A 22,984-nucleotide genomic window follows, 5' to 3' on the forward strand; every position below is an offset into this window, starting at 1 on the left:
TAGACATATGTTAGTTTAGAATAGATAGGTATAGATTAGTTTAGTTTAGGTTAGGTTAGGGCCCTGCTGAAAGAGTCTACCTTGACGTGGTTGCAGGCTTACAAATCTTTTGGTCAAAGAGTGCGGCGACAGAGAAAAGTATGTGTTTATTCGGCCCATGGAAGAAGGGGGAGGTCGGGGGGGGGGGGGAAGGGGTGCGTGGGGGGCCCAATAGGATTGCTCAGTAAGGGGCCCAGAAATTTCTGATGGCGGCCCTGGGATTTTGTTTTGATTTATTAAAGATAGGTCAGTAGTCATCAATTAAGAACTACAATCAAGCAAGTACCCTACTCATCGTGAGACAGAAGAGAGAAAAAGGAGAAAAGGAAGAAAACATCAGCAGAAAGAATCACTCTTAATGGTATCATTTTCACATTGAGGTCAGTGCTAAAATGTGAAAGTGTTAACTTATTTGAAATGATCTGTTGTGACTAAAGGTGATTAATAGTTCTGACAATTCAGGGTTTACTGAAAAGAAACATAGAAGACAATTTAAAATTGTTATTATAGCCATTTCTTACATTTTGTGATTATTTTGATTACCAATACATTTGAATTTTACATAAGAAAATTAATTATTATACTGAATTAATTTCCTTGAATCCTTATTAGTTTATTTCCTCCTGCTGTTTTAGAAACTGCAGGACAAGATTATTTATTTTAAAATTTATATACCACATAAATACTATGCGGTTTACAAAATTACATGCATACATATTAAAAATACTAAAACTTGTTTCGACAGAACAAACATAATAAAACATTAATAGTATCAGGTTAGTTTATTTTATTTGTATTCTACCCCTGTAGAGGGTTTTATAGGGCAATTTTACAACCCTGGAATTGCCTTGCGGCCACTTAAAACTGTCCTCGGGATAGGGTACATTAAGCTATTCTAGTCTTGCATTTTATTCAGTTTTCTGATGCTTATCATTTCATCAGGGGCAAAATCTAGACCTAATCAGGAAAGTTTGAAATTTATCTTGATGTTATTAATGACATACATACAAAACATTTTTGGGCTTTTCAAACTTGTGTGAGGGTAAAAAAAGTTATGCTACAGTGTGTATTATCTAAAGATCTCAAAAGTTGTTTGGATAAATGTTTTTCTACCAGTCTTCAAAAATCTCTTTAGAATTTGAAATGCATTATTTATAATCATCTCGTGTGTACTTCTGTTGCAAAAACATTTTTCACATTATGGGAAATTGCATCAAACATTTGGCATGCAAAGCAAGATTAATTAAAAGAACGAGGGAAGAAGCAATTCCCTGCTGCATACAAATGTAATAATGTATCCTACTTAACATTCTGCTGATTTTGCAGCGAAGACCCAGAGATGAGTTGATCTGTCTGACAGAGTTATAGATATTCAGGCCAATATTCAAATGAATTTAGATATTCATTTACAGCTGGTGAAAATAAAACTCATTATCTGTATATATATAAAAAAAAAACAGTCAATATTAAGCCAGCGGAAGTCAGTACTTACAAATTTAGATAAAGATATTCAATGCTTGGCTATGTCCAGACACTGGCACTGAATATCTACTTCAGCAATGACACTTATATATTAAGTGGGTATGGCTAATATTCAGTGCTGTAACAAGTTAGATAACTGGGTAAAGTTAGAATTACTATTTAGCCCAGTTAGCAATGCAGCCACCAATAATGAATTCTGTTTTTGGCCATATTCTAAAAACATTGTCCCAACTGTAGGCAGCGGTAGGCATCCTACCATTGTCTAACCAGCAATCAGGATGCATGTTTTTATTTATTTATTTTAAATTCTTTATTCATTTTCAAATTTACAAAAAGTAACAATATATCCAAACAAATTAACAATAAATATAACACTTAATAATCATCAATGGTACAAATAATATGCTCTTATCTCCCACCCTTCCCACCCTTTCTTATCATATAATCAATACCTTATACAATATGTAACAATAAATATACCCTTCCCTCTCCCCCTCACAATCAAACTTGTAAATTTAAGGGAAAAATAAAATAAAATAAAATGTCATCTAATCGGTACAATACTTTGTAAATGGCTCCCACACATCCTGAAATTTCCTGAAAAAACCACACTGTATTACAATAAATCTTTCCATTTTATAAACATGACATAAGGAATTCCACCAGAAATTATAATTGAATCTACTCCAATTTTTCCAATTATACGTAATTTGTTGAATGGCAACCCCAGTCATTATAAGTAATAATTTGTTATTATTTGTAGAAATCTGACTTTTTGCTCTCATTGCCATACCAAATAGCACAGTATCATATGATAATGCCACTGGGTTATCTAATAAACAATTAATTTATTTTAGATGGTTGCAACTGAAGCAGGCCATTCAGGTGGGGTTCCCTGAATGGAAAAACCTTAGTAATCATTTTAGTATGGAATTCTTATGCTTTCAGGTGGACTTCTTGGGTCACCAGGCCACCCAGTGGTATAAATTGCTGACTGGATTTATTAAAAAGAAACTAAACACTGGTCTGAGAGACATTTGGAGTATTGAGATTAAGCACCAAATTACTGCATCTCAATGGCCATGAATTTGGACTTGGAGGATGAGATGTACAGTGTCGGCATCTATGAGACAAACTTGTTTTTTTCTGTTACATAGAGCATTATGGACCTCTATTTGATTACAAAAATTGGATAGCTCTAAGTCTAATAAATGTTGGCACTGTCATCTCGAAGCAGGGACTTTAAATCATTTATTATTCTATTGTCCATTTATTATGAATTTCAGGATGCATGTTTAAAAAAAAAAAAACACTGAGGCAGGATGCCTACACTGTAGGCATCTGTCATGGGTGCAAGGAGGTGCCTAGGGACCTCCCTCTATATACCTCCTCTCCCCAGTGGAGCTGCAGCCGACCACAAAGCTGCTGAGGCCCCTTCCACCTCAGCATCAGGCCTTCTCCGATGGCCATTTAAAGGGTCGCATAGCAGGCAGGTCTGTATTGCTAGTGGGTCCTGCCAAACTGTGGCCCTTCGTGTGGACTAAGAAGACAGTGAGTAATAATAGACAAACTTAGATAAGAAATCTCTGTTATATACTGTGTGTGCTAAAATGTCTATTTAAAGATGTGATAGAATAGTTGCTTTAAAATGTGTGATTAACAGGGTATAATAGAATAGTTATCTTAAAAATGTGTGATAGAATAGTTACCTAGAAATTCCTGCACTAACAGCAGACCTATAAGGAACAAGCACAGCCGCTAGCAAGACATGTTAAAAGGACTGGCAGGAATGATCTGCTAAAGACTATGGCAATGTTAAGTCCTGTTGTGCCAGAAAGTTTATTTAAAAGGTGTGATAAAATAAATATATTATAATTATGTGATAGCATAATTATTTTTATTTGACAACTACAATCCACAGTAAAAGTATCAAGATGAACTGGATATTACATTACATTACATTAGGGATTTCTATTCCGCCATTACCTTGCGGTTCAAGGCGGCTTACAAAAGATTTATAAACAGGGTTACAATGGGAGAATAATTGATTTGCTAGAGTGGTAAAGAGTAGATCTTTTGATATTTCTTTGGTAGTTAAGAACAGGAGGCTTTACAGAAGATTTATAAACTGGGGTTTCAATGGGAGCACAATTGTCCTTGCTATGATAGTAAAGGGTAGATCCTTTGTCTATTTTAGTGATTTTGAGAGTACGTGCGGTTAGGGCTGTTTCAGGAATTTCTTGAAAAGTGTAGTTTTTAGTTCTTTTCTGAATGTCTTGTAGTCTGGGGTGGACATCAGAAGGTTGGAGATCTGGTTGTCCAGTCTTGCTGCTTGAGTGGCTAGAAGGCCATCGTGTAGTTTTGATCTTTTTACTTCTTTGATCGGGGGGGGGGGTATGAATGGGGAATGCGTTTTTCTGTGTCTGGTTGTGGATGCTGGGATGAGGCGGTTGTTCAGGAAGGACGGGCTGTCTCTGTTAAGTGTTTTAAATAACATGCAGTAGAATTTGAATTGTATTCTTTCTTGGATTGGTAGCCAATGTGAGTTGATGTAGGCTTCTGTGATATGGTCATGTTTTCTCAATGAGTAGATGAGTCTTAAAGCTGTATTTTGGATTGTTTGTAGTTGTTTGGTCATAGAGGCTGGGCATGGGAGGAAGAGGATGTTGCAATAGTCCAGCAGTCCTAGGATTAGGGATTGTACTATAAGCTGGAATTGTGTTCTTTCAAAGAATTTCCGGATTTGTCTCAGATTTCTCATGATAGCGAAGGATTTCTGTATTGTATTGTTTATTTGCGGTTGCATGGAACAGCATCTGTCTATAGTTATTCCTAGTAGTTTTATGGTGGTTTGGATGGGGTAGTTGATTGAGTTGAGTTCTAGGTTGGCTATGGTTTGGATTTTGTCATTTTCGAAGAGAATGAATTTGGTTTTGTCTGGGTTGAGTTTAAGTTTGTGATCTTTCATCCAGGTCGTAATCGTATCTAGTGTTCGATGTAGTGTTTTTGTCACGGGGGACTTTGATTGATCATAAGGTATGAGAATGGTAATGTCATCTGCGTAACTGTAGGTGGTTATGCCTAGATTGTCTAGATGTGTTCCGAGAGAGGCAGTGTATAGATTGAAGAGGGTAGGGGATAGTGAGAATCCCTGTGGTACTCCGCAGGGGTTTGACCAAGGTTCTGATTTTTCTTTGTTAGATTTTATACTGTAGGTTCTGGATTTTAGGAAGCCTTCAAACCAAGAGTATACTTTGTCTGAGATACCTATTGCATCCAATATTTGCAGAAGGATATTATGGTCTACTAGATCGAATGCTGCAGTTAGGTCCAGTTGTATGAGAAGTATTTTTTTCCTGTGCTTAGTTGTTGTCTGATTGTATCTATGAGGGAGCCTAGTAGTGTCTCTGTGCTGAAGTTGGTTCTGAAGCCAGATTGCATGGGGTGGAGTAGGTTATGGTCATCTGGATAGTTGGTGAGGAGTTTGGCTACTAGGCCTTCTGTGAGTTTGACCTATAGTGGTATTGAGGCAATAGGTCTGAAGTTGGATGGTTGATCTGGTGGTCCTTTTGGGTCTTTTTGGATTGGGGTGATGATGATTTCGCTGAGGACCGAGGGGAAAATGCCGTCTTTGAGCGTGGTTTGAATCCATTGTAGAAGTAGAGTACGAAATTTTACACTGGAGGTAGTAAGGAGATATGAAGGGCAGTGGTTGAGGTCACAGGAGGCATGGCTGTATTTTTTGTAGAGTTTGTTGAGTTCGGACCATTGTATATTGGAGAAATGAGACCAAGTTCTGTCTGCTGCAGTTGAATCTTTGTCTGTGGGGTGAGTTGTGATTACGTTTAGGTGGGATGGGGTTTAGGAAGGATAGGGCATTGAGAAAAGATAGATAGTTTTTTGCTGGTGTGGAGGTTGGGTCTTCTAGGTGAAGGTTTAAGTCTCCTAGGATGAGGTTATATTCTGCTGTTAGAGAGTTATGGTAGATGAGGTTTTCAAATTCCGGTCTCACTGTGGTCCAGTTACCTGGTGTTATATAACAGAGCATGCAGTTTAGTGAGTTTTTTAGTGTAGTGCTTGTAAGGTGACAGGCGAGGAAGTCCATTTGTGGGGTGGATGTTTTTTCTAGTATGTTTAGGGTTAGGGAGTCTATTATTATTGCTAGTCCTCCTCCTCTTTTTTTCTCCCTGCAGGTCACTGTTATTTTGTATCCCTGAGGGCATACCTCTGTTATTCTGGGGTCTGTGTCTGAGGTTAACCAGGTTTCTGTGAGGAAGAGGCAGTCTAGATTTTCGGTTTTTATCCAATTTTTTATGTGTTCTGTTTTGGGTCCTAAGGCTCTGATGTTTACGTAGGCACAATTCAGTGAGGCGATGTCTGTTTGATGATATTGAGCCGTTTCAGGGTATATGAGTGCTTTGGAAAGAGGTTGAGGTTTGATTTTGGGATGTGTAGGTCTTCTTATCCAGGTTAGGGAGATAGGAAGTTGAGTGCTGGTATGGTGGTTCGAGTTTCTTGTTGTGAGGGGGTCTCCTGTTGAGATGCTGGATATTGGTTGCAGTGGAACATGTGGGTGTGGTGGGCAGGTTGTTTGCTATTACTTTCCACCTGGTGATGAGGAGGATTATCAGTAGGGTAGCTTGAGTGTGTGTTTTCAGGGATAGCTTCATATTTGGTGTCTGGGGTTGAGTGAGTGGATTGGATCAGAGTGCTGGCGAGGAGGGAAGGCTCTCCCTGCTGTGTGGCCTTTTTTGGCTTCTGGAGAGGGAGCTAGTTTCCCTCGCGGCACGAGGTCTCTTTCCTTTAGCTGGGGAGTGGGGGCTGGCTTGCGTTGGGGAAGCTCCTGGAGGCAGTGGAGCTGCCCTGAAGAAATGAGCAGGGGGTTTCAGGGAGGCGGAGCAGGGCTCCCATGCGGCCCGAAGTCGCTGGTGCAGTAGAAGCAGCTCCCGGTGGCAGAGGAGCTGCTTTTGAAGAGACAGCAGAGTCGCTGGGGTTTCGGGGGGCGGAGCATGGCTCCCACGCGGCCTGAAGTCGCTGGTGCAGTCGAAGCAGCTCCCGGTGGCAGAGGAGCTGCTTTTGAAGAGAAAGCAGAGTCGCTGTGGTTTCGGGGGGTGGAGCAGGGCTCCCACGCGGCCCGAAGTCGCTGGTGCAGTAGAAGCAGCTCCCGGTGGCAGAGGAGCTGCTTTTGAAGAGACAGCAGAGTCGCTGGGGTTTCGGGGGGCGGAGCAGGGCTCCCACACGGCCCGAAGTCGCTGGTGCAGTAGATAGCAAACCTGACACTAATAAGAATATTCTTGATTAATGCAGGACTAATGCAAAGAATATCAAAAAATAACCTCAAAAATAAGGGAGAATATCAACAAAATACAGGAGAACAAATCTCCCCAAGATCCCAATGCAAAGAACTAATGCAGACTAATGCAAACAACATCCCAATACACTATATCACATACTACTCAGACAGATAGCAGATCACTGATCAATAAAGCACACAAACAGAAAGTCAAATATAGCTCCCACTTGATCCAAGAGACAGCGAAAGATTAGAGAAACTGGGCCTCTTCTCCCTCGAGCAGAGGAGATTGAGAGGGACATGATCAAAACATTCAAGGTACTGAAGGGTATAGACTCAGTAGACAAGGACAGGTTGTTCACCCTCTCCAAGGTGGGGAGAACGAGGAGGCACTCTCTAAAGTTGAAAGGGGATAGATTCCGTACGAATGTAAGATAGGAAGAATGAGAGGGCACTTTCTAAAGTTAAAAGGAGATAGATTCCGTACAAACGTAAGGAAGTTCTTCTTCACCCAGAGAGTGGTGGAAAACTGGAACACTCTTCCAGAGTCTGTCATAGGGGAGGGCACCCTCCAGTGATTCAAGACAAAGTTAGACAAGTTCCTGCTGTACCAGAACGTACACAGGTGGGGGTAGTTTCACTGAGATGACATCATCAGAGACACCGGCAGAGGAAATCAGAGCATGGGAAGGCCGTGAAGCAGCATCTTTAGTGTGATGCGGCCGCTGCTGGAGCCAGTAGGTTTTACGGTCATCTCGCGGTGGGAGGGTCAGTGAGGTTGGCTGCACGGCGGTGATAGTGGTGGGGGAAGAGGGTTCTACTGCACAGGGTGATGGCTGGAAGGCAGGTTGGCTTCGGAGGGTACAGGAGGGACAAAGTATGGAAGGCAGTGAGGGGGAGCAGGGAAGAGGTGCTGCTGGACAGTGAGGGCAGGGAAGAGGGACCAGGGGAGCAGGGAAGAGGCTCTGTTGGATAGGGGGAGCAGGGAAGAGGGACCGGGGAGCAGGGAAGAGGTGCTGCTGGGGGGGAGAGAGTTACATTACATTACATTACATTAGGGATTTCTATTCCACCTGTGCCTTGCGGTTCTAGGCGGATTACATTATAGAAGATATCTGGACAGTTCCAGTAGAATTACATTTCAGGATAGGAGTATATTACAGTAACAGTAAAGAGTTATGATACTTCAAGTTCACAGAAGATAATACTTGTCACAGAAGTTATTACATATAACAGAAGATAGTGTATTTTGCAGAGGTAATACTTGGCAACTCGATCGTTTAAATCGGGTGTAAAGTAGAAGAGTTACATTACATTTTAGGTCACAGACAAAGAGATAGTATAGATGGGTGTTTCCGAAGTCGTTGGTTGGGAACTCATTGGGTGGTGGTTAGAGTGATGGGAGATATTTTTTGAACAGTAGTGTTTTTATTTCTTTGCGGAACTCTTTTATGTCTGTTGTTTTGGTCAGTAATGTTGAGATGTCAGAGTCTATTTTGGCTGCCTGTGTCCCCAGGAGGTTGTCGTATAGTTTCTTACGACAAGTTCCGTTGAGTGGTGGATAGGTGAAAAGGTTCTGTGTTCTCCTTCTTCTTGGTGGTTGATAGTGATGGAAACGATTAATTAGGTAATTGGGTGCCGTGCCATGGGTTACTTTGAAAATGAGACAGTAGAGTTTGAATTGTGTTCTTGCTTTTATTGGTAGCCAGTGAGATTCTAGGTATGCATTGGTAATGTGGTCGTATTTGCTGAGTGAGTATATGAGTCTGAGGGCTGTGTTCTGGATGGTCTGTAGTTTTTTTATTGTGTTGGTCGGGCAAGGTAGGTAGAGGCTGTTGCAATAGTCGACAATACTTAGCACAAGGGATTGGACAATGATCCTGAATTGGTCTTTGTTAAAGAATTTCCTGATTTTTCTTAAATTTCGCATTGTGAAGAATGCTTTTTGGGTGACTTTTAGGATTTGTGTTTGCATTGTGCAGCATCTGTCTAAATGTATTCCTAGGATTTTAAGGGAGTTCTGTATAGGGTACTTGATTGAGTTTACTTCCAGTTCTGTTAGGGATGGTTTTTTGTCCTTCTCTAGTAATAAGAATTTGGTTTTGTCAGAGTTCAACTTCAACTTGTGATCTGTCATCCATTTATCCACTGTTTCTAATGTAGTTTTCAGGCGTTCTGTGGAGATTGGGTTGTGTATGTCGAATGGAAGGAGGATGGTTATGTCGTCTGCGTAGCTGAAAGAAGTAATATTTTGGGTGTCTAGGGTGGTGCCTAGGGAGGATATGAATAGGTTGAAAAGTGTGGGAGAGAGGGGAGAGCCTTGTGGTACTCCACATGGATTGGACCATGGTTCTGATAGAATGTCTTTAGATTTGACTCTGTATGTTCTAGTTTTAAGGAAGCCTTGGAACCAGTTATGAACTTTACCTGAAATTCCTATTGCGTCTAGTTTTTGGAGAAGAATGGAGTGGTCCACTAGATCGAATGCAGCTGAGAGATCAAATTGGATGATTAGCAGTCTATTTCCTTGGCTGAGGTGACTTCGAGCTATATCTAGTAGAGATACCAGGAGAGTTTCTGTACTGTAGTTGGTTCTGAATCCGGATTGGGATGGATGTAGGATATTATGGGCTTCAAGGTAAGTGGACATTTGTTGTGCAACTAGTCCTTCTATTATTTTGACGTATGTTGGGATAGAAGCGATTGGTCTGTAATTTGATGGGTTATTTGTTAGACCTTTGGGATCCTTCAGTATAGGCGTGATTATAATTTCTCCGAGCTCTGGTGGGAACTGGCCTTCCCTGAGTGTGGTTTGTAGCCATAATGTGTAGCTAGCTTTGAAGTTGGTGGAAGCTGTTGCTAGTAGGTATGGTGGGCAGTTATTCAGATCACATGATGATTTGCAATATTTTTTGTATAGCCTGTCCAGTTCAGTCCACTGGGTTGTAGGGAAGTCAGTCCAGAACCTGTCAGCTGATATTGCTTCATCTGATGTGGGTTTTATTAGAATCTTGTCTGTGTTGTTTTGTGAGTTGTTGAATGTTGTTCTAATTGAGATGATTTTATTTTTGAAGTGGTCTGCTAACTGAGAGGCTGTAGGTATTAGGTTTTCCTGGGTGGCTAGACATGGTTTAGTGTCGGTAAGGTTTCTTACTAGGTTGAACAGTTTTTTTGTGTCTGGTTTGTCGGTGCCTATGAGGTTGGAGTAATAGTCTTTGCGTTTTTCCTTCAATTTGATTTTGTATTGTTTGATTTGGATTTTCCATTCTGTTTTATTAATTTCTTGTTTTTGTTTTATCCATGCCCTTTCTAGTTGTCTACATTTCCTTTTTAGTTGTAGGAGTTCAGTGTCAAACCATTTATCTGATTGTCTGTGTATTTTGTTTTTTTCTTTTAGTGGTGCTAGTTTGTTCAAGGTCGATTCGCTGAGAGAACGCCAGGTGTTTATGAATTCACTAGGGTTGCTGGAGTCTATTTCTGGGTCCACTGCGTTCCAGAATGTGTTCGGTTCGATTTTCTGTCTGGTCATGGAGCTTGTTTTGAGGGGAGTGAGTTTATTTTTGTTATGTACCCAGTTGATAGTGAAGTTGTATTTAAAGTGGTCCGACCATAGGGTGGGTTGCCAGGTGCCGTTGGTGATTTGGATGTTTTGTGAGTTGAGGTTTGGGGATGAGTATGCTGCACAGGAGGATGGCAGGCAGGCAGGTAGGCAAGCTGGCTTCGGAGGGTAGGGGTGGGATAAAGTCTGGAAGGCAGTGAGGGAGAGCAGGGAAGAGGTGTTGCCGGACCAGGGGAGCAGGGAAGAGGTGCTGCTAGGCCAGGGAAGCAGGGAAGAGGTGCTGTTGGACTGGGGGAGCAAGGAAGAGGGACAGGGGAGCAGGGAAGAGGCGCTGCTAGACAGGGGGAGCAGGGAAGAGGGACCCGGGGAGCAGGGAAGAGGTGCTGCTAGACCGGGGGAGCAGGAAAAGGGACAGGGGGAGCACGGAAGAGATGCTGCTGCACAGAGAAGTGGGTTGGGGAGGAAAATGCTGCTACTGCTGCACAGAAAATGGAGGGGGAGGGTATGCCTCTGCTGCTACTGCACAGGGAAGTGGAGTGGGGAGGGAAATACTGCTGGTGAGAAAATGGGGCTCGGGCTGAAAGGGAAAATATGGGAGAAGGGGGTAAAAATGGGTTTGGAGCTGAAAATAGGGTCATGTGAGGGAAGGAGGTTTTACTAGTACCTGTTAATATAACGGGCTTAAACACTAGTATGTTTTAAGGTTAGACATAGTGGTATTCTGGGCAATTAAACTGCTAAACATAGAGGTAGCCAAGAATAATTCCAAAAAAATACAGCACAAGATACTAAATAGCAACACAAAAAGCAGTAAAAGGTCTAATGGACTTTCAAAGAGACCCGCTCTGTCTTAAGCACTAAAATTTACATATAACAATATAGTAAATAAATATAGGAGGGATCCTCAGTGTGAAGGAAAAGTGAAGGGAGAGAATTCTCCAACGCTTACACACATTGGTGAAGATTACATAACCTCCACCTGCACACCATCACTGAATCCCTTCTGTGTGCTCAAATCAATCAAGTGAGAGAATTAATAAAGTGATAATAATAATAAATCACAATCTTTAGTGCTAAAATAAAGACAGAGCAGAGTGCTCCGAAAGTCCCCCAGCCGACTCCTAGAAGAAAAAGAAGACTTAGCTTGAAGGCATGGTCCGGAGAGTTGAAAACACCGGCGTGAGTACAGAACCCACTGCCGAATCAGGTTCAACCAAGCCCAGTTTCGGAGACTCTGGGTCCTTCCTCAGGAACCTTTAGATTCAACGGATGATAGTCATTAAGCCATGAGCCATAAGCAGCATTACAAGCAAGCCAGCTGGAGAAAAGTAGGAGGAGCCAACAGAGTTGCAGGCAAGACATGCTTAAAAACTGAACAGGATAAATACGTCATGAATGAACAGCCAATCCCAGCAATAATGGCAACAGCCAATCGGCTATACAATTGAGTTCCATTCAATGCATTCATTGAGGCCGTGAGGAAGAACGGCATTAAGTTCAAATATCCAGAATTGTTCCCGCAACTGAATGCGGGCAAATTTGTCACCTTTGAAGTCCACAGGAACTTGTTCAATAATGAACCAGGTAAGCCATTTGAACTCCACAGGAACTTATTCAATAATGAATCAGGTAGGCCATTTTTTTTAAAAAACACCTCATTTTGGATTTTTTTTTTTTTTTTTTAGAATGGACTTTCCCTGCTGCCTACTTTTAGCATTTAGGGCAAAAGGGGACTTAGATGAAATTTTTTATTATGCCCCTCCACATATCTACAGGAATTAAAATGTTTGCGATCACTGGGATGTCATTATGGAGCAAGTTATCTGGTCAAATAAGATTATGTGTAGAATATTTCACTTTTTAAAAATTGCTTAAGACAAAGTTATATGTTGACGCTTATTTCTAATATGACATGAAAATTATTTCTCTGAAACTGTCTTGTTTTCCCCTAACTTAAAGCAGATGAGTATTTGTTAAAAGTACTGCAAAGGGCACTTTTTGTGTCAATAGTTACAGGTGTGGTGCTCTTGGATTGTTATGTTTTAGTGTATGTGTATTTTTACATTTTTATGTATGCTATTTTGGAAACCACTGAGATTTTTGACGGTACAGAAACTTTTTAAATAAATAAAGTAAATACAGAGAAATCATAACACTTACTTTTTATACAGCATACATGTATATGGACTTAAAGCAGGGGTGCCCACACTCTTTCAGCTTGCAAGCTATTTTTTAAATGACCAAGTCAAAATGATCTACCAACAATAAAATTAAATTAAAAAAATACAAAACTCACTTCTCAGGTCCTGAAGTCCATTTGATTTTAGAAATCTCACTATCCTCCCCTTAAGAAGAATTTCTATTAGCTTACTCATTCCCAAGATCAGACTAACCAGCCTGTAATTCCCAACCTCCACTTTACTTCCACTGTTGTACAGAGGGACCACATCCTCCCTTTTACAATCCTCTGGGACCACACCAGACTCTAATGAAGCATTGAAAAGATGAAACAATGGAGCCACCAGAACCTCTCTGAGTCCCTTGGATGTATTTAATCAGGCCTCATCACTTTGTCTATTTTTAATTTAGCTAGCTCCTCACAAATACAGTTTTCTGAGAATCGTTCTGGATCTACTTTACAACTTATCCCATTTGAGTTCATTTTCAGTGGTCTTACTCCTGGTCTTTCATCTGTGAACATAGAACAGAAATAATTATTAAGCAGTTCAGCCTTTCTCCCTTGAGCCTCCTTATGCCATTATGACACTTCCTCCAATCACTTAAATATTTAAAAACTGTTTTATCTTCCATTTGCATCTTTGTTTTTCTGACAACTTTTCTCGCTTCTCTTTGCTTTTCCACATATTTTTGTCTGTCTTCCTCTTTCTGTGACATCTTGTAATTTATGAAGGTTAACCTTTTCTCTCTCTTCTTTTCAGCTACTAGATTTGAGAACCAAAGTGGCCTTCTTTTCCTTCTAAACAAAGAAGAAGGCAAGAGAAATGTCCTAATCAACCAATATATAACCTTTATTGTGAAAAAAGTCCCAAGGATCCAAGTTTCGGCATCAAATGATGCCTTCATCAAGGGATACTAAAAACATAAAATAAACATAAGATGAACAAATACACATATAAAAACCATAAAATTTAGACTTGGAAGATGTCAAAACTAATTATAATACTACTTTAAAAAGCAGTAAAATAGCAATAAAAAGATAACATGAAATATACAGCAAGCAAGTTCTGATATTGTAAGGACAGGCATGGACAATGAATTTTAAATTCCAAATAAAACTATATGCATATGTGTATATTCAGAACATGGAGTACAAAAATAATAGTAAAACATATCATGACCTTAGATGTATTTTAAAGCGTCCCGTGTAGCATGAGACTGTTATTGAGATAGAACATGTTGCATATTAAGAAACTGACAATGCCATATACAGTATATGCATGTACAAGCATGAAGTATAATCCAACAGATGAAGCTTAAAACAGCATTTTAAACATAAAACAACACATTAAGCATTAAACAGCACATAGAAAATTTGCCAGCTTGGTTCAAAGAATCTACTGTAGACATGAGTATTTATGGTGGTAGGTGTATTATACAGCAATAGAATAAACATGCAGAAAAAAGTGTCCAAGCATTTTCAGAAGAAACCAGTATGGGGAAAAAAACAGCCAGAGAAAAAGACATTTGAGTATTCAAGAACCTAAATGTTGTGGGGTGACAAGAAATTGAAATGGTAAAAACAAACAAATTGCATTCCTGGGTCGGTGTTGAGTAAAAAAAGCTGAAAGACAAAACCAGGGATATGGAGCACATGAAATTAATGCAGTTCATAGAAGCCAAAGAAAACAAATTGCCAATATGAGAAGAAACCAGTATGGGAGGAACAGCAAACAGAGAAAAAGGCATAAGGAGAGCATATGTGAACCAAAGGGCTCCTTTTATGAAGCCGCGTTAGTGGTTTTAGCACACGTGAATTTTAATCACGCGCTAACCCCCACGCTAGCCGAAAAACTACCACCTGCTCAAGAGAAGGCAGTAGCAGCTAGCACGGCTGGCGGTTTAGCGCGCACTATTACATGCATTAAACTGCTAATGCAGCTTCATAAAAGGAGCTCAAAGTGTCAAGGGGTGACAAGAAACAGAAAATGTAAAATCAATCTGCATACCTGAGGCAGTGTTAAACAGAACAAACTGAAAAACAAACGGGGGATAAGAAACACATTAAACTAGTGCAGTTTGTGGAAAATATATTGAAAAAAAAAAAAACGTAAGGCACAGCAGCAAAAAAAATACAAATAAAAATGAAAGTTAAAAAGAAAAAAAGTTTAAAAAGCCAGGAGTAAACCAGAAAAAAACCTTACTGTGATCAGCATTGGCGGTGCTAGTGTCAGCGGATTGATCGGCAAACTGAAAGTAAAACCAGTGCCTATGCGACATCTCAGATATGAAGTGGAGAGTCACGTACTAGTGTGATTGACATCACAAGATTTGTATATACTGTATATAATGTCGGGGCACCATTGCCAAAACAGAATGGGATAATGATGAAAAAGATAAGTGTGTGTCATTATGTACTTTCCTAATATAAAGGCTTGTTGCCTTTAGAATAATTCCTTTCAGTTTTGCCCACTGCTTTTCTACTTCATTCAGCTGTTCCCATCCAACTAATTCCTCCTTCAGGTATTCCCCCATCTTGACAAAGTTACTTTTTTGAAGTTTAGAATCTTCAAATTTGAGTAAGTCCTCTCGTTATGCATATTAATACTGAACCTCACCATTCTGTGATCACTAGATGCTAAATGATAACCCCAGAAATTCTTTCTCCATTTGAATGCACTAAGGGCTCCTTTTACTAAGGTGCGCTAGCGTTTTTAGCAAGCGCTGAAGATTAGCATGCGCAAACCCTGCGCTAAACAAAAAATACTAACACAAGCTCTATGGAGGTTTTAGCATTTAGCGCGCACTAAGTGCACGCTAAAACCACTAGTGCACCTTAGTAAAAGGAGTCCTAAGTCTAGAATAGTTTTATCCCATGTGGGTTCCATTACTAAATGCCGGAACAATTCTTCCTGTAGTGAGTCCTAGATCTCCTTGATTCTAGATGACCCTGCAGGAGGGATGGTTCAATCAATGTCAGACATATTAAAATCACCTATCAGTAGAACTTCTCCTTTCCTAGCTATCTTGTGACTATCTTTAATTAAATCTTTGTCTATTTCTTCCGATTGTGAAGGAGGCCTGTATATCATATAACATAAATACATTTTCTATTCCCTCTTTCCAGATTAATCCACAGTGCTTCTACTTTACTCCCTATGTCTCACAATTCTGTCACTTTAACTACCCTATCCCTCCTGAATAGATTATAGCCAGATATAACTGCATCCCAATCTACTATTAGAGCCTCTAGATCTGGAATTTTGTTTCCCATACTTTACAGCTTTTGTCTCTTTTTAAAATGGTATTTGATATTTTATATTCCTGAGTGTTATTAATTGTGGGCATTTTATGCCCATCCCCAGTAAATTTAGTTTAAAGCCTTCTTCAGCCTTCTTGGATAGATGGATACCATCTCTGCTGAGCATTCTATGGTCTAAGAATCAAAGCACTCACATCGACACTATCCACACAGCCAAGCATCCAGCTCCATGATGAATGTTTCTCTCATTTGTCTTTTACCTGAGACAGGAAGGATCAACAAGAGCATCATCTGTGTATCTGATTACTTCACCCTTTGTCCCAAGGCCATGAAGTCACTTTTGATACATTCAGTGAGATGCCTAGCAGTATCATTTGTGCCAACTATGGAAAAGTAGCATAGGATAACCATCCTTAGGTTTGATGAGTCTTAGCAAACATTCTGTTACATCTTAAATCTTTGCACCAGGCAAACAGCACAACTCTCTTAATATAATGTCCAGTCAGCAGATGGGCACCTCTGTACCTCATTGAGATAAGCTATATGAATACAACATAGAGACTTAAAAGACTAAGGAATAGTGTCTGAACCCTCAGGTAAGGACATTAGTGACACTGTGATGGGATTTATGTCCCATCATAAGAGAGGAATTCTCCCTCACTAATGCTGCTGTTACACTAGTAGACAGCAGAGGGCGCTGGTTCATTGAGATGGCAGTTAAGCTATCCTCTAGCAGGTGGTGCTAACCTGCTAGAACAGGTCCTGCCTGAGAAAGAGGGGTAGGACTCAGGAGGGAGAAGTATATCTATTCCAGAGTGAAGTCGGTGAAGGGAGTTCCCCTGGGAGAGGTGCCTCGGTGAGAGCAGAGGCCCTTAGGCAAGAGATCTCTAGGAGAGAGCCTTAAGTAGAGGCCCTGGAAGGAGGAAAGTGGCCCTGGAGTTTGGGTTTCCCTCGCTTGGGTGAATGGAAGTCATGAGAAGTCAGCTAAGATAGGACAAGCTGCATTTTGAATATAAGAATCTTGTTTAAGAGATCTGGAGGGAGCCAGGCTTGTGGTTATAATACCTGCAAGAAGCTTTATGTACTGAGAGTCTGGAAGGTCTGCAGCGAGCCAGACCTGTGTTGGAGATCATACAAGTAGATATGTATTGAAGGTTTGAGGAGTGTGGAAAGTTTGTCTCTCATCTCAAGAGATACTGTTCTTTATTTCTGTGCCAAAGAAGTGATAAGCCTCAGTATTTGGTTAATAAAGGTTTTTGTTTCACTTTGTATCATTTGTCTGACTGTGGTTTTTATGAAGGCCTTGCTCCCACACCGCTCATGCAAACTAGAACAGACACCAATCTATGTACTTGTCCCCAAATTCTTTAAAGTCTGACTAACGTTAGACACCCACAATGGTGTACCTAGCTGATGAAGGCACTTAACTTAATAGACTTAATCAGTGTCAATAATTGCCAATTAATACCTCGTAATTGCCATTAATTGAAAGTTAGACCTGATTCTATAAAGTTTGCCAAAATTTAGGTGCTAATATCACTAACTTAGTTGAGCAAAAGGCTTAATCAGTTCTGATAATGGTATACAACACCTCACAATCAGATTTAATTTGACTTAAATGAAAGTTAGGCATCTAACTCGGAAAAACAATTTTATAAAAAGTAGGCTCCTTGCCGAAAGTGCCTACACTAAAAGTGAACGTGTTTAGGGGTGGATCATGGGCATGAATTTGAGTTAGGCACCTCTTTGTGAATTAGGTGCTGTTAGGCTCCAAAATCAGTGCCTAACTTTAGGCAAAGAAAACTCTGGCATAAATAGGGTGTGCCTAAATTTTAGGTTGCTGAGCATCACTTAAACATGTTAAGCAATGCTAAGCATGATTCTATAATGGGCAGATTCTATAATGAGTCAATATTGGTGTCTAACTTTAGGTGAACTTTATAGAATCAGGGCCTCAGTGCTTAGTCTAGAGATCACAGTTAAAAGTAGCTGTAGTTAGAGGCAGATCATGGATGTGTTTTTGAGTTAGATGCCTATTTTTGGCTTAGGTGCTGTTGTGTGCCTAACTTAGATGCAGGCATTTAGGATAAGAGAACCCTGGCATAAATGAGGTATGCCTAAAAGTTAGGGCACCTAGCAGTGCCTAAAGCTGCTTAGACAGTGCTAAATGCCATTCTATACAGTGTGTCTAACTTTTATAGAATCACACTCAGCACTGCACTAGTCGGTGCCAATTTTTTAGAAGACATATTTGGGGCCTAGTTACATATGCATAGGAGAGCTTCTGAAGAAGAATGAATCTTGAGCTGGTAATGCATAACTTGCTATTTTCGTGATGGAATTCATCCCTATTCATCTTTAAAAGCTCTGCTATGTACAGGTGAACAATTTGAAAAATGTTTGTTAATGGTGATAAATGTCTGTTGGGAAAGTATCAGGAATTATGGTATAATAATAATAACACTGGAATTCGCATCTCGCTCAGATTGTTCAATTAAAATACACAACGCATATAAAGTGGCAAAAAATGGGCCGCAGCTTTATTGTCATAAAAAACAGACCTTAACAAAACAACTTAGAACTTTCCAATACAGTGTAGCTTATTCTCAAAATTCTGGAGCTACTCGGTGTCGAACTAGCTCCTCTTCCAAAATTCACCCCCATTCCCCACTTCCCTTTCGGCAAGACACGCGGTGACGCAGAGTCCAGCCGCCACCCATGCCGGTATCGCACATGAGCAGTTAACAAAATTTAATCACCCAATCTGTTGCATAGCCACACTGATCCAAAATTGTTTCCCCAACATAGAATTTTTCCGCCACGTGCGGAGACAGCTTAGCTAGTCACCGCCCCCCCCCCCCCCCCAAAACCTGCTGCCCCCGGAGCCCGCATAACAAGCCTCCAACAAATCCTGCACGGCACTCAAAAAAATATCAAGCCCAATATCTGACAAATGAACCCCGTCTGCCCTATACAACCCAGGGCAGTCAACAGTGAGCAAATCATGGCACAGAACTAAACCACCCATCATACCCAAAAACCTGGAAACTTCAGAATTAACACATTTCCGTAGACGCTCAATATCTTCAACCTTATGAGCATCCCGCCAGACTAACCGGGGAATGATGCAAGACCATAGAAAACGAGTGCCTGGAAAATAAAACGAGGCAGACAACAAATCTTGCTTCATTCTCCGAATAAGGTCCACTCCTCTAGTATAACATAAATCATTACCCCCAATATGGAAAACAATCACTTGAGGTGAAGAAAAACGTTGAGCTTGTAGCAAAGTCGGAAGAAACTGTTCCCACAGCATGCCTTTCAAGCCGAGCCATCTGATGCGGACTCCCAAATGCACCAGTCCAAGGTTCAGTCCCCAACGAGACTCCTTAGCTCGGTGCTGTGGCCAAAAGACATATGAATGGCCTCAGAACCATACACAATTATCAGGCAGCAAGGCATCTGTAGGAAAAACTGAAGCAAAAAAAGATTAGGCATGCACACTGTCTGGTAGAGCGCACACATAGCGCTGATAACAAGCCGAACGCCAGCGCCCAATCCTGCATAACAAAGATGCAGAAGCTCCATGCCCTGTAGCATAAGACGCCGCCCCAATTCTAAAAGAATGTGTTCCAAATTGCGTCGGATCACAACCAACCGTTAGTAAACATAATTTGAAAACAGCACCAAACTGATAACGCGTTAACGGTGCACCATTGGCATGCATGAGCCAAAATAAGCCCCCAACAGGTCGCACCGCCTCATACATTCGAGCACAAAGGACGGGACACACAACCCCAGCCCCCAATGCCCGTAACTCTACCCAAATTCCAGCACCCCGTTGGTCAGTTTTAGATCTACGAATGCGCAAACGCAAACAACGGTCTTGCAAAACCACATCTGAGACCAACAATCAAGTCTCCCCAGCAGCAGAAGAGGCAGGGGCAACGAGCTCACTAATCCTCATGGCTGCAAAAAAGGCAACACTAAATGCCACTTTGAACAGACACACTTCAAAGGCATCAGTACAAACATTAGGCAAAGCATCCCAAAACTGCAACAACACTGCCGGAGAAAGAGGCAAACGCAAAGGCCTCAAACCCTGAGCACTGCTGGAACGCTGAAAGCCTTGAAATAATTTCTGCACCAAAAACGCAGCACAAGGATTAGTATAACCCAATAATTGGGACTGAAATGCCACGCTCGCTAAGGAAGAGCGCACAACACCTACTGACCACTCCTACTGCCGGGCAAAAACTAAAAACTGCACCATTAAGGGCACTGAAAAAGGCAAACTACCACGAGAAACTGGATCCGCCAGAAAAAAACAGAAAATGGCGCCAGCCAGAGCGATAGGATTTCCATGTATTCACAGCCAGACTATTCCGCAGCAGCTCCATTAAGAATCCAGCACTCTGCTCCACAGCTCCACCGGCATCACAGTAGGTTCCAGGTCTGCCATGGGGGCCAAAGCCCGAAAACGGGCCCACTGAAAACGAGATAATGCATCGGTAATCTCATTAAGCAAGCCTGGAACATGCTGAGCAGTCAGAGTAATATTCAATTGCAAACAATGTAACACAATCAAACGCAGTAAGTCCACCAACAACGAACAATGAGCAGATTGAGCATTAACAGCCTGCACCACCGCTATATTGTCTGAAAACAGCAGCACCTTCCTGTGCTGCAAACGGTCACCCCAAATCATAGTGGCTACCCAAACAGGAAATAATTCCAAAAAAGCGATGTTAGCACCCCACCCCCGCTCATGCCACCAGACTGGCCAAGGGTGAGCGCACCAAGCTCCCCCGAAATAGGCACCGAAACCAAAACCTGCAGCCGCATCAGTAAACAGGCGTAAATCTACTGAGGAGACCACTTCTTGCTGCCACACACAAACACCATTAAAGCTCTGTAAAAACTGATACCAGAGCCTAAGATCAGCCGTGCAGGAGTCAGCAGGCACCGGCGAGGAGACCGCAGGAGGAGGCGGACAGAGAGGGAGAGCAGAAGAAAGTAGCGTGGGGTAGCGGCGAGAGGGAGCTCCGCCCACCCCCGACGCGTCATCACCAGCGCGCCCGGACTCCCCCTTACAAGGAGGAGAGCCAACGGCGGAAAAGGCGCTCGCCTTAGCGAAAGCGACTTTGCGAAGGAGCCTTAGCAAGGAGTCAGGAAGCTAGGCTGACACAGAGAACCCCAAAACTTAAGTTACAGTCTCGTTGATTTTTGTTCTTACCTAGCCACACAACACACACTTAGAACAAGCAGCCGCAGAAAACTCAGTAGCTCACAGAGACCAGGAAGTCGCAGAAAACTCAGAAGCACCTGCACATCTCACAAGAAACAGGAAGACAGCTAACAGGAGGTCAAGACACACACAGCCGGTTGGGCAAAAGCACAGACAGCTTAGAAGGGGAACTAGATATGATCGGCAGCGGAAGACAGAAGATGAGCTTTCCAGTCTTCTGCACCGGCTGCAGTATGTATGACTACCTCCCCTCGGGGGCTAGGGCATATGTTTGCAGTCGATGCATGGAGCTGGAAAGCTTGAAACAGCAAGTCTGGCTGCTGGAAGGAACTGTGATAGAACTAGAAGAACTCCTCGCCATGAAAGAAGAGAACTGCAAGCAGGAGAAGTTGCTAGGGGAGTCCAATACCAGCGAAGTGATCGAGGAATTGGAGAGATTCATCGAGGAAGCCCACCAGCAGCATGTGGAGGTTTCAGGGTTGGAGATCTGTGCCCAAACAACCATGAAAGAGGGTCCAGTCGATGAGGATGGAGGCACCACTACAATGGAAGAGGAGGCCGAAGTGGAGGTAGAGGAAGAAGACAGGGCATACATCATGGATACAGACTTACGACCCCCTAAGAACCCCCGAATAAAGAAGATAGGGATCATCGTTGGAGATTCCATCATACGCAATGTGGACAGTCACATCGCAGGAGGGAGAGAAGATAGACTGGTCACCTGCCTGCCTGGTGCAAGAGTGAAGGATGTGGCCAGCAGGATCAGCAGGATCATAGACAATGTAGAAGGAGAGGATACTGCTGTGCTTATCCACATGGGAACCAACGATGTGAGCGGACGGAAGTACAACAGGGAAGAACTAAAGGATCAACTCCGTTCACTCGGAAGAAAACTGAAGGTCAGGGAGGTGAAAGTGGCCTTCTTGGAGATCCTCCCAATACTGAGAGCGGATGAAAAGAGACAGGATGAACTGCGAACAATCAACGCCTGGATGAGACGATGGTGCGATGAGGAGGGATTCGACTTCGTGCGCAACTGGACAGCATTCTGGGATGTGGCAGATACTACAGAAGGGACGGCCTACGCCTCACCAAGCAAGGGGCAAGAGTTTTGGCTGAAAACATGAAGAGGGCCATTGAGAGGGCTTTAAACTAAAGGCCAGGGGAGAGCCGACAGTCGACAACCAGTCGATGGCCCGGGCATCAGGAGACCCCAAAGAAGAAACTACAAGCTCAGATAAAGGGGAAGAGCATGCTGAAATCAAAAGTAACAGAGATAGAGCGCAAATGGATACAAAAAGGGTTGTGAATACTAAAAAATCCAAGAAGGTACCACCAAGAGAACTAAATTGTATGTACACAAATGCGCAAAGGGAGCTCAAATGTATGTACACAAATGCCAGAAGCCTGGGAAACAAAATGGGGGAACTCGAAGCACTAGCAAGACGAGAAGAACTGGATATCATCAGAATAACAGAAACATGGTGGAACGAGGAAAATGAGTGGGACACAGTTCTACAGGGATACAAACTATACAGAAGAGATAGAATAGGGCAAAAAGGGGGAGGTATTGCCCTGTATGTCCAAGAAGGAGTAGAGTCTATCAGAGAAGGTAAGACAGATGGGAAAGGAAAATTGGAATCCCTCTGGATAAAGATTCCTAGAGAAAATGAGGCTGACACAAAAATTGGCCTCTATTATCGACCACCAGGACAGAAGGAAGAAACAAACGTAGAAATGATAGAGGAAATCAACCATGAATGTAGAGCAGGTAATGTAACGATCATGGGAGACTTCAACTTTCCCGGGATAAACTGGAACCTGGGAACCTCAAATTGCTGCAGGGAATCCAAGTTCCTGGAAATGATAGGGGACTGCTTCCTAGAACAAATGGTGGGAGAACCGACAAGAGGGACTGCCATC

Source organism: Geotrypetes seraphini, chromosome 6, assembly GCF_902459505.1.
Source record: "Geotrypetes seraphini chromosome 6, aGeoSer1.1, whole genome shotgun sequence".
In the NCBI taxonomy this organism is placed as follows: Eukaryota; Metazoa; Chordata; class Amphibia; order Gymnophiona; family Dermophiidae; genus Geotrypetes; species Geotrypetes seraphini.